Source organism: Humulus lupulus, chromosome 3 (genome assembly GCF_963169125.1).
Source record: "Humulus lupulus chromosome 3, drHumLupu1.1, whole genome shotgun sequence".
In the NCBI taxonomy this organism is placed as follows: Eukaryota; Viridiplantae; Streptophyta; class Magnoliopsida; order Rosales; family Cannabaceae; genus Humulus; species Humulus lupulus.
The window spans coordinates 192269053-192285712 of NC_084795.1; positions in this window are offsets into that span (position 1 = coordinate 192269053).

Genomic DNA, 16660 nt, shown 5'->3' on the forward strand with positions numbered 1-16660 from the left:
GGGGAATTTTGTGGGTTGAGTTAAGAACTAGTGGATATAGTTATTGGTGATTGAGTAACCTGGGTAACCATTTGTAACTGCTGTGAGTAACAAGTTTAGATGGAAAATGGTAGAATTGAAATAGAAGTGAAAGGACTAGAGTGCCCTTGAAGGTTTAGTTAGGAAAGGATTATTAGGAGGGGTAAAATGGTCATTTGGCAGGGGGTTTAGAAAAAGTTCAGCTGGGATAAAGGGGTACACGATTTAGCACTTAGTCATATTATGGGTTTTGTTAAAAATTGAGAGAAGAAAAGCTAGGGCAAGAAGAAGAAGAAGAGGAGTAGAAGGAGCTGAAATTTGGAGACTTAGGAGATGAATCAAGGAAGCTTAAGGGTGAATTCTCCACTTGAGGATTTCGGAGAGGCTCTTGCTAGAGGACCGTGCTCGTGACTTTGGTGCACTGTGAAGCTTGGGATACAGGTAAGAAAACTGAAGCTCCCGTAGGACAGGGCATGGACCCATGGTGTTAATGCAGGGCTCGACCCTAAATTGTATTATATGATTATGGTATAGTTTTGATTGAATTGTTATATGTTTGAATGTTATTTGAATTATACTATATGTGATTATAGTAGCGAGAACGGCAAAGGTGCCGAGAACGGCAAATGAGCCGAGAGTGGCAAAGGTGCCGAGAACGGCAAATGAGCTGAGAACGGCAACGGAGCCGCAAACGGCCGCGGGGCCGGGAGTAATACCTAGCACGTGGAGTGTTTGTTTAGTCTAATGGACTACTTGGTTATCTATGGATTATCTGATAGGTTGATTATATATTATGCATATGCTATGTGCTGTTTGAGTGTTCTTGCTGGGCTTCGGCTCACGGGTTCTCTGTCTTGCAGGTAAGGGCAAAGATATAGTCAACCAGCCATGAGTATGGAGAGCATGAAGCGGCGCGTACATGTTTGGCCTGCCTGAATGCTTTGGTTGGGGGCATTTTCTAAATGGCTGTATTAACCTGTAATTTGATAGTCAATCAACTGTAAACTTATTTTAAGTTGTAAAACATTTTGCAAACCTTATTTTGGGATCCCAAATATTAGATACTTGAAGTTTTCAATGAAGTAAAGCATTTTCAAAAGATTACAGCCTTAACTTTTGCTTAGTCACACTTTTGTTTTAAAAACATCCGTTAGCGAGTTAATTGCACAAAGTTTTTTTTAAAACTCACTTGGTAACGACTCTAAGGAAGTAGGGCGTTACAATTACATTCGAGCAGTAACTGCTCGTGGTGTAAAAGGTTTCTTTTTTGATATTATAATACTTGCATTTATTATAACATATGTTCACATGACTGAACTTAGCTTAGCACTTTGGTTTGATTTAACAAAATACAAAATTTTGAAAAATACTCTCAGTACCATATCATGCTTTCACTTATTTTGCTCGTGTGTTTACATACCTGTTGATATGCTTTGCTTACTAGATGCCTTATGCGCCCCCCAAGTGATTGAGGAGCTTTAGGTCCTCGGTCACTTACCTTGACCAAAACCTGTTCGAACAATTCTTCTCGTAGTAGAGAATTTAAAACGATAATATATCAAATCAACACACGTAATGAGCAAATACTTGTAATAAATACAATAGTTGGCAAGAATGACTGGCTGAGCACAATCCCTTTTATTTCTCGTAATAAATGGACAAACACGTCTGTACGAGTGATCAACAAGATGATCTTACACTTATAAGCGATCAGTCACATAAAATGACCAACCCTTTTTCATAACTTGTAAAAAGTAAAATTATTATAAGCTAATTCTTTAAGAAGAATTGCTTATTGATAGTACTTGTACATGTGTTCTCCAGTCAAATAGCGAGGAATGAGATCTCCATTTAAGCGAGCAAGTTTGTAAGTGCCTGGATGGAGGACTTCTTCAATTTGGTACTCCAGCAGCCTGGTCACGGGTGTTGAGGAAAACCCTTCGAAGTACTAGATCTCCGACACTGAATTTTCATTTGCGTACTTTAGAATTGAAATACTAGGTGACCTTTTGCTAGTACGCTGCTACTCGGAGTTGGGCTTGCTCACGCTTTTCATCGATGAAATCTAGAGATTCCATCAACAGCTGGCTATTGGAGCCTTGATCGTACATTACTCTTTAATGCGACGGTGGATCTAACTCAACAGGAAGCATAGCCTCAAATCCATAGGCTAAAGAAAATGGAGTATGGTATGTTGTTGTTCGATGAGAAGTTCTGTATAACTAGAGGACTTCAGGCAATTGTTCTACCCATGCCCCCTTCGCTTCCTCAAGCCTTTTCTTCAGAGTATCTTTTAGCGTTTTATTGATTGCCTTGACTTTTTCGTTTGCTTGAGGATGAGCAACTAAAGAAAAGCTCTTGATAATTCCATGTCGTTCGCAAAAATCTGTGAATATATCACTATCAAACTGGGTGTCGTTGTTTGAGACAATCTTTCTTTGCAATCCATAGCGACACATGATGTTTTTGACTACGAAATCCAGCACTTTCTTGGTTGTTATAGTTGCAAGTGGCTTAGCTTTGGCCCATTTAGTGAAGTAATTGACGGCCACTACAGCGTACTTGACGCCGCCCTTTCCTATGGGCAGAGATTCGATTAGATCTATACCCAGACTACGAATGGCCACGAACGTTGCATCTGTTTTAGCTCATTAGGAGCTGCTCGTGGAATTTTGGAGAACCTTTGGAATTTATCACACCTCCACACAAATTCCATTGAGTCTTCATTCATTGTTGGCCAGAAGTGTCCTTGCCTTAGGATCTTTTTTGATAAACTTTACCCCCCAGCATGGTCCCCACAAAAGCCTTCGTGGACCTCTCTCATCAATTCTTTGGCTTTCTCTTTCGAAATACACTTGAGGAGTGGCATTGAGTATCCCCTTTGGTACAACATTCCATTGACCAGGATATACCTAGCAGCCCGCCGCTGAAGGGTCCTGGCTTTGTTTCTGTCTGTTGGTAACACGCCCTGCATCAAGTACTCTATGTAAGATGCCATCCATGTGTCCGCCGCCTGAATCACCAAAGAGGTCTCTTCTACTCGGATGCTCGATGTAGATATCTGTTCAACCGACACTATGTTTAGAGTGTCAGAATCCTTGGCACTTGCTAACTTGGCCAAAGCATCAACGTTTGAATTTTGGTCGTGAGGTACTTGTTAGAGAGTGTACTTATCAAACTCTGCCAATAGATCCTTTGCTTTATCTAAGTAAGCAACCATTTTTATTCCTCGGGCCTGATACTCTCCAATGATTTGATTGACCACTAGTTGAGATTCACTGTAGATATCAAGTGACTTTATGTGCATGCTTTTGGCTAGCCGTAATCCTGTGACTAGTGCTTCATATTCAGCTTCGTTATTAGAGGCAGTGAAGTCGAATCTGATCGTGTAGTGAAATCGATGCCCCTCAGGCGTTTTCAAAATCACTGCTGCTCCTGCGTGGTGTTCATTAGAAGAATCATTTGTAAACAACTTCAAAGAAGGAGTTTGACTTTGAAACTCAGGGTCTTCAGGCCCTTCTAGCTGGTCGTTGTCTAGAAGCCCAGTGAGTTTTGCGACGAAGTCTGCCAGGGCTTGTCCTTTTATCGCTGATCGTGGCAAGTAGAAGATATCAAATTGCCCAAGTTCAACCGCCCATTTCAACAATCAGCCTGCGGCTTTTGGCTTCTGCAGAACTTGCCGTAGAGGCTGGTCGGTTAACACTATGATTGGGTGAGCCTGGAAGTAGGGCCGCAGCTTCCTGGAGGCTAAGATTAAGCAATAATCTAAGTTTTCAATAGGTGGATACCGCAGCTCCGCTCTTATTAGCCTCTTGCTTAAATAATAAACAACCTTCTGCATGCATTCTTCTTCTCTTACTAGGACAGCGCTAGCATCGTATTCTGTGATCGCCAAGTAAATGAACTAAGTTTCTTTATCAACCGGCTTTGATAGAATCGGTGGCTGCGACATGTGAGTCTTTAAGGCTTGAAAAACCTGTACGCATTCCTCCATCCATTCAAATTTCTTTTTGCCTCTAAGTAGATTAAAAAATGGAACGCATTTGTTAGTCGATTTGGAAATAAATCTACTGAGAGCAGCAATTCTTCCAGTTCGGCTTTGAACATCCTTGATCTTCATTGGAAATTTCATATTGACCAAGGCCTTGATCTTCTCATGATTGGTCTCAATTCCTCGCGAGTTTACTATAAATCCCAAGAAATTCCTTGATCCTACTCTGAAGGAGCATTTGAGGGGATTCAACTTCATCTGATATTTGTTCAAGACATTGAAGCATTCTTGCAAGTCCCCTATATGCCCTTCTGCCTTTTTTGACTTAACCAACATGTCATTGACATATACTTCTATGTTTGTGACAATCAATTCCTTAAACATGTGGTTGACCAGTCGTTGGTAAGTCGCACCTGCATTTTTCAAACTGAAGGGCATTACTTTGTAACTGTAAAGCCTGTATCAGTCTAAAAGCTAGTTTGATCCTCATCAGGAGGATGCATACTGATATGATTATATCCAGAGTATGCATCCATGAATGGGAGAATCTCGTGCCCTGCGGTGGCATCGACGTTGGTCGATTCTAGGGAGTGGGAAATAATCTTTAGGGCAGGCTTTATTAAGGTCTGTGAAATCCACGCATGTTCGCCACTTGCCATTTAGCTTGGGAACAAGCATTGTAACGCCCCACTTCCTTAGAGCCGTTACTAAGTGATTTTTAAGACTAAACAGTGTGCAATGAACTCGCTAACCGAGGTTTTGAGACAAAAGTGTGACTAATTAAAATTTAAGGCTGTAATCTTAGAAAATGCGTCGTTTCATTTAAAACTGCTAGTATTAAACACTTGGGATCCCAAAATAAGGTTTGAAAACTATTTACATCTTGAAATAAGTTTACAGTTGATAATTCATAAAATCATAGATTATTACAGCCATTTTCAAATAAACCCCCAACCAAAGCAGTCGGGCAGGCCAAACATGTACGCGTCGCTTCACGCTCTCCGCACTCATGGTTGGTTGACTCAGGCATTGCCCTTACCTGCAACACAGAGCACCCGTGAGCCGAAGCCCAGCAAGAAAACTCATGCAGAACATAACATATGCAAATATACAGTAAATCATAACAGATAATCCACAGAAAACAAGTCAACCATTAGACTAAGCAAACACGGCCATGCTGCCCCCGAGGCCTTACCAAAGCCTAGGGTTTCGGTTCTCACCGCGAGGATAACTCATGTATCCCTTGGGTCCCACCCTGAATATAAGCATCCCATGTGCTGTGTGTTACTTTCGGCCCCACGGCTGTACCCGGCCTACGCCGCACTCGGCCCTTGCCGTTCATTTCATCATAATCACACATAGCATAAATCAAGCAACATTCAAACAAATGCTAATTCAATTAAATCTGCACCCTAACATGTAATGCAGTATAGGGCCACGCCCGGCAATCATCTCATCATGCAATCATGCAATATAGGGCCATGCCCCGCAATCACACTATGGGCCCACGCCCCATTCTACGGGTGTTATAGTTTTCTTACCTGACAATTCGATAGTTAAAATCACCTGACTCCTTGAGCACGATCCCACTCGAGCCTTAGCGCACACCTAGGCACAAACATAGGTCAAAGTCAACACCGAACCCCAAGTCCGAATACCTAGCCTCGGGACCAATCCCGAGCCCCCGGGAAGTCCTAAATCCCCAAAACAAAGTGGCAGAATCAAGTCCCGAACCCTAGGTCAAAATCCCTCATCAAAACTCAAAAATTCCCCTCTGTGAACAGTGCAGCGCTACAGCGCTCTAAAGAGGGCGCTGTAGCGCTACAAGCAGAATGCACCCCCCCAGAAACAGGGACTAGCACTACAGCGCCCACTGACTAGCGCTGTAGCGCTAGTTGCAGCCCAGAAAACCCAAAATCGCATTTCTGCAATTTCCTTCAACCAATTCAATCCCCAAACTTGTCCAAACCTTTCCAAGCCCAAAATCAAGCTTATAAACATCTCACACTCATCCTAAGCATCCCAAGAACTCAAAACCCAAGCACATTCAACCCAAATCTCAAAATCTACCATGAACAACCCTAAACCAGAAATTCATGGAAACCACAAAGATAAAGTCTTAGAAATCATACCATTGCTTCGAATTTTGACCTTGATTCAACCCTAGGCCTCCTTAGCTTGCTCTCCCGCAAAGCTTGCCCAGAAATCCCCTAAGATTCCCATCAATCCAGCTTAGATACACAGCCCAAACCAGTCAAAACCCAAAACTGAAAACTCTAAAACTTACCTCAAACATTGATGTGTTCTTGCCAAATCTTCAAGTCTAACCCAAGATCCTTGATGCTCAGCCTATCCTTGCTCTCCACTAAGCTATTCCCCAAGAAATTTGAAGAGAAGAGGTGCTAGAACCCCAAACCGATCCCTTCAAAACCCATCTGTTTTTCTCTCTTTCTTTCTTTCTTTTTCTTTCTTTCTTTTCAGCCTATTCTCTTTTCTACAAAATCCACTAAGTGTATAAAGCCTCATTTAACCTATCTCAAAGCCAAATGACCAAAATGCCCTTCCCATTAATTCTAAATCCTTTTGTCCAAGTAGGGCCATTTTAGTCATTTTACCCAATTCCCGCTAATCCTCAAGCGTCTCTAATATTTTCCCGTTGCTTCCCAATACCTGATAAATCACCAAATAATTATCCCCCATCATCAAAATAAATCTCAATCTATTTCTCTGAATTCCTGTTCATACCCCCAGGCTCGCCCCGAGCGTGGTATAAATTCCCGCTAAGACTTTCCGCTAGCCTGCTCATTGGGATCGCCTCGAGTCACAAATCACTGATACACCCATATACCACTGTGGTCTCAACAATCATCACATATTAATGCAGTTATGCCAAACATGGCCAAAATTACAATTATGCCCTTCTAACACGATCCGGGCCTACATGCATACTAACATACATAGTCATGCATCTCAGATAAACAAATGGTCATATAACATGCTTTAAATCATAACCATTCATTTAAATCATTAAAATCACACATAAATCCCATCATGCCCTCCTGGCACGCTAATCAAGGCCCTCAAGCCTTATTAGCGGATTTGGGTCGTTACAACTATCCCCTCCTCATAAAAATTTCGTCCTCGAAATTTATCCAAACACATCAGTCAATAAACCCGCAACTCTGACCATAACTTCCAAGGTCCACCGCCTTTACTTTACTTTCCAACTACACTCTTACAAGAGTAACAATCTTGCCCCATAAGATCTTGTCTAATAGCCATACTCTCGATAGCCTCTCGTTACACCGCAACCCTGCCGAAGCCCCGGGTCTGCCTAGGTTACAATGACCAATTCATTGTCTTAATCCTGATTCCAGAGATACTCAAACGTCGTCACCTTTACTAGGTGGGACTAACTTGTAGGCCCCGCTGGCCTAACCCTTAGTACAACTTCGGAATGCTAAGGTGAATCAAGAGTTAGAACTCTCCCTTCCCTCTCTGAACACCTTACAGATCCTCGTCTGTTATTACGCAGAGATGCAACTCTTTCCTTCCGGAACTTTATTTCCTCATAAATTAGCAATTTACCAGCTCTTTAATCTTTCAAATAGGCAGACACTCCTGCCTTAAGAAGTTTCAACGACCTCTTTGGCTTTCTCTCTGAACTAAAGCCAAACCGCAGTATTCACTATCCTTCACCTCTTACCAAGCCCTATGTCGCGTTACATTAACAAGACATCAGCAACTGCCACCACGACTAACTTACCAGGGATTACACTTCCCTTAATACCTCAAGTATTCGCCTACTCAGCGCTCAACTTGATAAGACATTTGATAAACTTTCAGACTGCCAATTCACTTGCAATCAACTGATTAATCTAGGTTCCCACTCTGTTCTTTTTGTCCTCTAAATCCATTCCAACAATTTAAAATACTATAGGGTCTCAATTCAGTATCATCGACGTTCTATCCTGAAACGAGTTCACTTGACCCAACAACATTAACTCCCTCAACTGAGTTAATCTTTTCATGTCCAAACGCCTTACTTAAGGTCTATTGTGGTCCATTCCCATGGTACACTACCACATCACTTAACCCCTCAGGGCCCAAAGGAAAACACTAGGTTCCGTCACCCGCTCGACCCTCCCGGTACGACGTACCCTAGGAGGTGGAATGATGTCCATTCGGAATTCTCATTCATAAGCCAAATCTAATTGGATCCTTCATCCATTCCTGGTATCCCAACTTGTACCACCTTAGCAGGGTCCTTCCCTGCTTCAACCAAAGCCGTCACTTCGGATTCCATAGCTCAGTGACACTCACCAGCTAATCATACCTACTAGCGTTACGCCAACCTCAGTCGTCACCTTGTCCACTCTAATACAGTCTATGGTGCTATCCCCTGACTGCCACACGCCTCACAGCTAGGAGTTCCACCTCCAATTATAACTCCCCTCACTCAATCGAGGATTTCAAACACTGGTCGTCCATCTGTTACTTTTCACCGCATCTGGGTCTCGATGTTAACCTTCTTACTAATACCCAACACTCAAGTACCTCATCATAGATCAAGTCCTTTATGCCACCACTCTTAACTTAACCATAACACACACATATTCCAGCATTACCAGCTATTAATCAATTCTTACCTTGTCCTCTGAATTTCTTTCTGATTTGACACCACTCAGTCCGTCTAACCTCAAGTTTTACTGTTCTCCTCATCTCTGATGTAGTTGTCTCCGGAGGTGCTTGTGCAATAGATGACGCGCTTACCAGCCTCGTTATGCCTTCAATTCTTCAGACGTTCTTCATTAGCTTCTTTGCGGCTTCAGATCAATTCTTCTCTTACCTGTCCTTTCTTCTCGTAGCTCTAATCTGAGAACTCCTGACGACACCCAACTAACACTCCGTAGAACCTTACCTAAGACTCTGCCTTCTGGGTACTAACGTCTTCAGCATAATTATCAGTTGCTCACCATTTTCGTCTGGGAGTAATCCACATGCACTGCTCGTGAGCTTGAAGGGGACTTGCCCATACCGTTCACGCATTCTCCGCCTAAAGAACTTACCTGTGCTGCTGCAGCTTGAACCGTTCCAGAATCCTTGTTACCCATTCCTCACACCCTACCCGGTGCAACCTAATCAATTCACGAAAAGTCTTTATCCTTGGTTTCCAACTGGTAATAACCAGGTCGTAGATCAACTCTTGGGGACATCGTCCCATCTTGTATCCAACATTAAACTTTTGTTCTAACCCGACGATGCCAACAATCCCCGCAGTATAGCACACTGGCTACACCAGGCTCAGATTCCTTCGATCGCTTCAATTGACTTTCTGTCGGCCACAACCGTCTTTTACAACATTCCTTATACCAATCCTATCTGTAGTCTGACCTTGAAGTATCCCCTAAATCTTTCTTTACATGCCCACGTAATTTTCCCACTGATCACTTCTGTCTCCTTTACGTACTCCAGATGATATCCTCAACAATCCATCTGCCAGAGTTTCTAATTCCTTCTCAATAAGTATTACTGTCCTCAGCCTCTCGAATGGCGCCATTGAGGCAACCTCTCTATGTCCATCACCCTCTCGGAGCATTCTCAACACCGAATCCTTCCAGTTCGCTACATGACCAAAGCATAAGCTCGTCAGTTAAATACTCACCCTTGAGGACTCAGCCTCGAACTTTGAATGTATCGCTGTACTCTGGTTCTCCGTTCCCTCACCATGGGAAATCCATCCCAGCATATCGAGTCATTCTATGTAGAAGTCCTCACCTGACCTCCTCTCAGGTGGCATCCTCTCCCCTATGCGCATACTAACTAACCTCCCTGGTTCCTGTCGCCAGCTCGACAACCACCTTAGCAATCAAGCTTCTTTCAAATCTCAAATTAGGTGCCCAAGCACTGTCTGGGGTCCTTCTACCTCAACAATCGTGAATCCAACCTTGCTGCGTTCTATCAAATAAAAGTACCATCCTTTCAACCAGACCTCTCCCCTTTCTTGGCAATTCCAGAAGCCACAACCCTATCCGGGGTTCTTTTAACTAGATTGTCCCGGATCTATCTTTACTAATTCCATCAAAGGAAGCACTGCCCCTGCGGCTCTAGCACTCATGCTCTAATCATCAACCATCAGTTCCTCGACATCATGGCCCTCTCCGCCATCCACATACATACGATAATTCCTTATATCAGGGCGGCCCAAGTTCCCTAGACTATTCCAGATCTCATAACCTTAAATGGGTCGCCATCCAATTCTGGATACATCCGTCAGTATAAATTCCCAAATGAATTATCCAATTCACCAAACCCATTGATTTACACTGTTGTTACCCCCAACAGTCCAAGCCAAACTTATAAGTCCACCCGTCTCCACGGTTCAAATCATGTCTTATAATCCCTTCTAAAAATCATCATCTAGGTTCTTCCCAACCCATTGAGTCAGTACCTCATCCCGAGTACCAAATCCAAGCATCTCTCTGATTCAACATTTAACGCAGCCCTCTAATCGGGATCTCTCATCCTCTTAACCAAGGGTGGAATTAACTCTGGCCGTCTATTGATAATTTCCTTGTCAGTCTGTACTCTCCTCAACACCCGATGATAATACCCTTTAAGCCTTTCATACAGTACCCTTATCTGTCCATACCTCACAGTAAACCGACACTGGTAACCTCACTGTCGAAACATCTAAATCAGCTATTCCCCAGAGAAAATCCGCTGTCCTTCTATCCCATCTCAACTAACAAACTCCGCAGCTTACTCACACACTAGTGACTCTCTGCTGCTACTTTCAGGGATAACTGGAGATCTCAACTCCAACTTACATCTAGAAACCCCCCTTTTCAACACAATATCAGGTGCCCAAACCCTTCTAGGAACCAACAACTCGAGTTCATCCGTCAAAACCGACCAACTCCTGAACTCTGTGGTTCCTACTCTGAACCAAACCACCACTAGGTCCAAATATCCACAGGTATAATGCACACACAAGCATATACTAGTTCAAATCCACAATGATATACATTTAGCTACCAGATTTATCACCACTAAGCATATCCATGCTCATCATGCTTCATACAAGCCAATATACAGATATAACATATGAATTTAATCCAGAAAATTAACCACATACACTCAATATGTGAACCATTATCCTAATATTCATCCATATGCATAATAGTATTATTCAGCATGCATCAATCTCAACATGCAATAATCAAGGGCCCATCCCAACAGCATCTCATGCATATGTCATCTCATTCCTCATGCTCCATATAAAATAAGCAGGCAAACAGGGCATTCAAACATATATTCAGACATGTCAATTAATCATACCAACCAACCCTGAGTCGAGATTGTCACTGACAGCGAGCGTACATGTTCGGTCGATGTCCAGAACCAATAAACCTTGGCTCGCTCTGATACCATTATGTGACGCCCCACATCACTATGGCTGCTTTCTGGAATGACGACTGGCCCTACAAACCAAGACAAGTCTTTCCAGTGTGCTTTGTCCTCACTAACACACTTCATGGGAAAACTTCCCAGGAGGTCACCCATCCCTAAATTACTCTAGGCCAAGCACGCTTAACCATGGAGTTCTCAAGTGATGGGCTACCGAAAAGAAGATGCATCTTCCAGATATAGGTAGTACCCATCAATCCATTTAAGCCCTCTTCAACTGTGTAGTACCATACCTACACAGTCTTAGAATCATTACACTTGACCTTCCCCAGGCGGTGTGGGATTGCACAGCTTACCCGGTCTTTCCCCTTACGGATCACGGGATTCTGACTGTCACAATCACCCCCCCTTATGGGCCCGACGTCCCCATCGGTCACACTTCCGGCTTGGTCAAGGCTCTGATACCAAGTTGTAACGCCCTACTTCCTTAGAGCCGTTACTAAGTGATTTTTAAGACTAAACAGTGTGCAATGAACTCGCTAACCAAGGTTTTGAGACAAAAGTGTGACTAATTAAAATTTAAGGCTGTAATCTTAGAAAATGCGTCGTTTCATTTAAAACTGCTAGTATTAAACACTTGGGATCCCAAAATAAGGTTTGAAAACTATTTACATCTTGAAATAAGTTTACAGTTGATAATTCATAAAATCATAGATTATTACAGCCATTTTCAAATAAACCCCCAACCAAAGCAGTCGGGCAGGCCAAACATGTACGCGTCGCTTCACGCTCTCCGCACTCATGGTTGGTTGACTCAGCCATTGCCCTTACCTGCAACACAGAGCACCCGTGAGCCGAAGCCCAGCAAGAAAACTCATGCAGAACATAACATATGAAAATATACAGTAAATCATAACAGATAATCCACAGAAAACAAGTCAACCATTAGACTAAGCAAACACGGCCATGCTGCCCCAAAGGCCTTACCAAAGCCTGGGGTTTCGGTTCTCACCGCGAGGATAACTCATGTATCCCTTGGGTCCCACCCTGAATATAAGCATCCCATGTGCTGTGTGTTACTTTCGGCCCCACGGCTGTACCCGGCCTACGCCGCACTCGGCCCTTGCCGTTCATTTCATCATAATCACACATAGCATAAATCAAGCAACATTCAAACAAATGCTAATTCAATTAAATCTGCACCCTAACATGTAATGCAGTATAGGGCCACGCCTGGCAATCATCTCATCATGCAATCATGCAATATAGGGCCATGCCCCGCAATCACACTATGGGCCCACGCCCCATCCTACGGGTGTTATAGTTTTCTTACCTGACAATTCGATAGTTAAAACACCTGACTCCTTGAGCACGATCCCACTCGAGCCTTAGCGCACACCTAGGCACAAACATAGGTCAAAGTCAAAACCAAACCCCAAGTCCGAATACCTAGCCTCGGGACCAATCCCGAGCCCCCGGGAAGTCCTAAATCCCCAAAACAAAGTGGCGGAATCGAAGCCCCGAACCCTAGGTCAAAATCCCTCATCAAAACTCAAAAATTCCCCTCTGTGAACAGTGCAGCGCTACAGCGCTCTAAAGAGGGCGCTGTAGCACTACAAGCAGAATGCACCCCCCCAGAAACAGGGACTAGCGCTACAGCGCCCACTGACTAGCGCTGTAGCGCTAGTTGCAGCCCAGAAAACCCAAAATCGCATTTCTTCGATTTCCTTCAACCAATTCAATCCCCAAACTTGTCCAAACCTTTCCAAGCCCAAAATCAAGCTTATAAACATCTCACACTCATCCCAAGCATCCCAAGAACTCAAAACCCAAGCACATTCAACCCAAATCTCAAAATCTACCATGAATAACCCGAAACCAGAAATTCATGCAAACCACAAAGATAGAGTCTTAGAAATCATACCATTGGGTCTTTCGGTTTGGGGGATAGATAACCTTGGCTGAATGAAAAGTTAGAACGTTCTCACCTCTTTGTTTATGCAAGAGTTGTGTTGGGGAGCTCTAGAGAAAACTAGGGAAAAACAGAAAAGAAGAAAGGAGCTGAGCTTCTTTGAGGCTAGGAAGGAAATCAAGCAAAGGCCAAGGTTAATTTAGAGGTAAGATTTCATATCTGATTTTTAGGTTTCTTTGCTTATTTTGAGAATTTGGGTTGAGTGCTGAAAGTTGGATTTGTGGGTTGATATTGTGCGAATGCGGCTTGGGAGGCAAAGGGGTATAGCTTGGAGTTGGAATTGGAGGAAGCCCAGAGTTGAATTTCAGTTTGAGGTAAGAATTTCATGCATCTTTGAAGTTGGTTGCTGGTGTAGTTTAAGATTTATGAAGGGTGGTCTAAGTTTTGTAAGTTCTTGTTTAAGTTTTATGAAGTTCTTGACCAATTTGTGGATCATGAGTTTCAATGTGTACCTAGGCTTGTTGTTGATGTTTCTAAGTTGTTAGATGGTCTATATGGGGTTTTGGATTGAATTTGGGACTTAGGTATGCATTGGTATTGATTTCGGAGTGTTTTGGCTGGGGAAAACCTAGATTTCTAGGTTCGCGTAGGGGCGCTGCGGTCCTATTCTTTCGTGCCGCGGGGCTAGGATGCATCAGGGGAAGGGAACCGCTCAGGGCGCCGCGGCCCCTAAGGGTTAGTGCTGCGGCGCTAGGCCATTTCTGGGAAGGGGAAAATTTTAGTTTTAAGGCTTTTGCCTAGGGGCTTGGGGGACGCTTCCGCCACCTTGTGTGGGGACCCGGGAGGTCCCAAGAGCTCGGGATTAGTTCCGAGAGATATTTATGAATTGGTTAGTAATGAGAGTTGTAACGACCCAAATTCGCTAATAAGGCATAAGGGCCTTGATTAGCGTGCCAGGAGGGCATGATGGGACTTTTGTGTGATTTTATGAGTTAAATGCATGATTATGATTTAAAGCGTGTTATATGACTATTTGATTATTTGAGATGCATGACTATGTACATTAGTATGCATGTAGGCCCGGATTGTGTTAGAAGGGCATAATTGTAATTTTGGCCATATTGGGCATAATTGTAATTTTGGCCATGTTGGGCATAACTGTATTGATATGTGATGATTGTTGAGACCACACTGTGATGTGGATGTATCTGTGATTTGTGATTCGAGACGATCCCAGAGAGCGGATTAGCGGAAAGTCAAGGAGGAATATTTATACCCGGCTTGAGTTAAGCCTGGGGGTATAAGCACGGATTTAGAGAATATATTGAGGTTAATGTTGATATCGAGGAGTATTATTTGGTGACTTTCAGGTATTGGGGAGCAAGCGGGAAAATATTAGAGATACTTGAGGATTAGCGGGAATTGGGTAAAATGACTAAAATGGCCCGACTTGGACAGAAGGGTTTAGAATTAATAGGGAGGGCATTTTTGTCATTTGGCGTTTTAGAGATTGATTTATGAGGCTTTACACTTAGTGGGATTTATAGAGAAAGTGTGTTGGCTGTGGAGAGAAAGGAAGAAAAAGGAAAGAAAGAAAAGAGAGAAAACAGAGGGGTTTTTCTCAAGGATCGGTTTGTGCATTCTTGCACCATTTCTCTCCATTTTTCTTGGGGCAAAGCTCAGTGGAGAGCTAGGATAGGCTGAGCATCAAGGATCTTAAAGTTGGACTTGAAGATTTGGCAAGGATTAGCAAGAACACCTCAACTTTTGAGGTAAGTTTTTAGAGATTTCAGTTTTATGGGTTTTGCTGGTTTGAGCTGTGTTTTGAGCCGAGTTGATGGGAAATTTAGGGAATTTCTGGGCAAGCTTTGAGGGAGAGCAAGCTAAGGAGGCCTAGGGTTGAATCAAGGTCGAAATTGCATTAATGGTATGATTTCTAAATCCTTAACTTTGTTGTTTGGCTGAATTTCTGGGTTTAGGGTTCATCTCTGGTGAATCTTGAGATTTGGGATGTGTGTGTGCTTGGGTTTTGAGATTTGGGGATGCTTGGGATGAATGGAGAGTCTTTATATGCTTCGTTTTGAGTTTGGTAATGATTTGGACAAGTTTGGGGTTGAAATGGTAGAAGGAAATCGCAGGAGGCGATTTTGGGTAGTGCTGGTCTGCAACTAGCGCTACAGCGCTAGTCAGTGGGCGCTGTAGCGCTAGCCCCTGTTCCTGGGGGTGTGGTTCTACTTGTAGCGCTACAACGCCCTCTTTAGAGCGCTGTAGCGCTGCACTGTTCACAGAAGGGGTTTTTGGGCTATTTGAGAGGGATTTTGACCTAGGGTTCGGGGCTCGATTCCGCCACTTTGTTTTGGGGATCTAGGACTTCCCAGGGGCTCGGGAGTGGTCACGAGGCTAGGTATTCGGACTTGGGGTTTGGTGTTGACTTTAACCTATATTTGTGCCTAGGTGTGCGCTAAGGCTCGAGTGGGATCGTGCTCAAGGAGTCAAGTGTTGAAAGCTATCGAATTGACAGGTAAGAAAACTATAGCACCCGTAGGATAGGGCATGGGCCCATAGTGTGATTGCGGGGCACGACCCTATATTGCATTACATGTTAGGGTGCAGACTTAAATGAATTGATATTTTTTTTAATGTTGTTTGAGCTATGCTATATGTGATTATAGTGGAATGAAACGGCAACGGAGCCGAGAACGGCAATGGAGCCGAGAACGGCGAAAGGCCGAGAACGGCAGTGGGGCCGGAAGTAACACTTAGCACATGGGGATGCTTATAGTCAGGGTAGGACCCAGTGGATACATGTGATATCCTTACGGTGAGGACCGAGACCCCAGGCTTTGGTAAGGCTTCTGGGGCGGCATGGCCGTGTTTGCTTAGTCTAATGGTTGACCTGTTTATCTGTGGACTATCTGATATGATTAACTGTATAATTTGCATATGTTATGAACTGCATGAGTTTTCTTGCTGGGCTTCGGCTCACGGGTGCTCTGTGTTGCAGGTAAGGGCATAGATTGAGTCAACCAACCATGAGTACGGAGAGCGTGAAGCGACGCGTACATGTTTGGCCTGCCCGACTGCTTTGGTTGGGGGTTTATATGAGAAATGGCTGTAATAATCTGTGATTTTAATAATTATTGACTGTAAACTTATTTTAAGTTGTAAGTAGTTTTCAAACCTTATTTTGGGATCCCAAATGTTAAATACTTGAAGTTTTCAATAAAGTAAACCATTTTCAAAAGATTACAGCCTCAACTTTTGCTCAGTCACACTTTTGTTTTAAAAGCCTCGGTTAGCGAGTGAATTGCACAAAGTTTTCTTTTAAA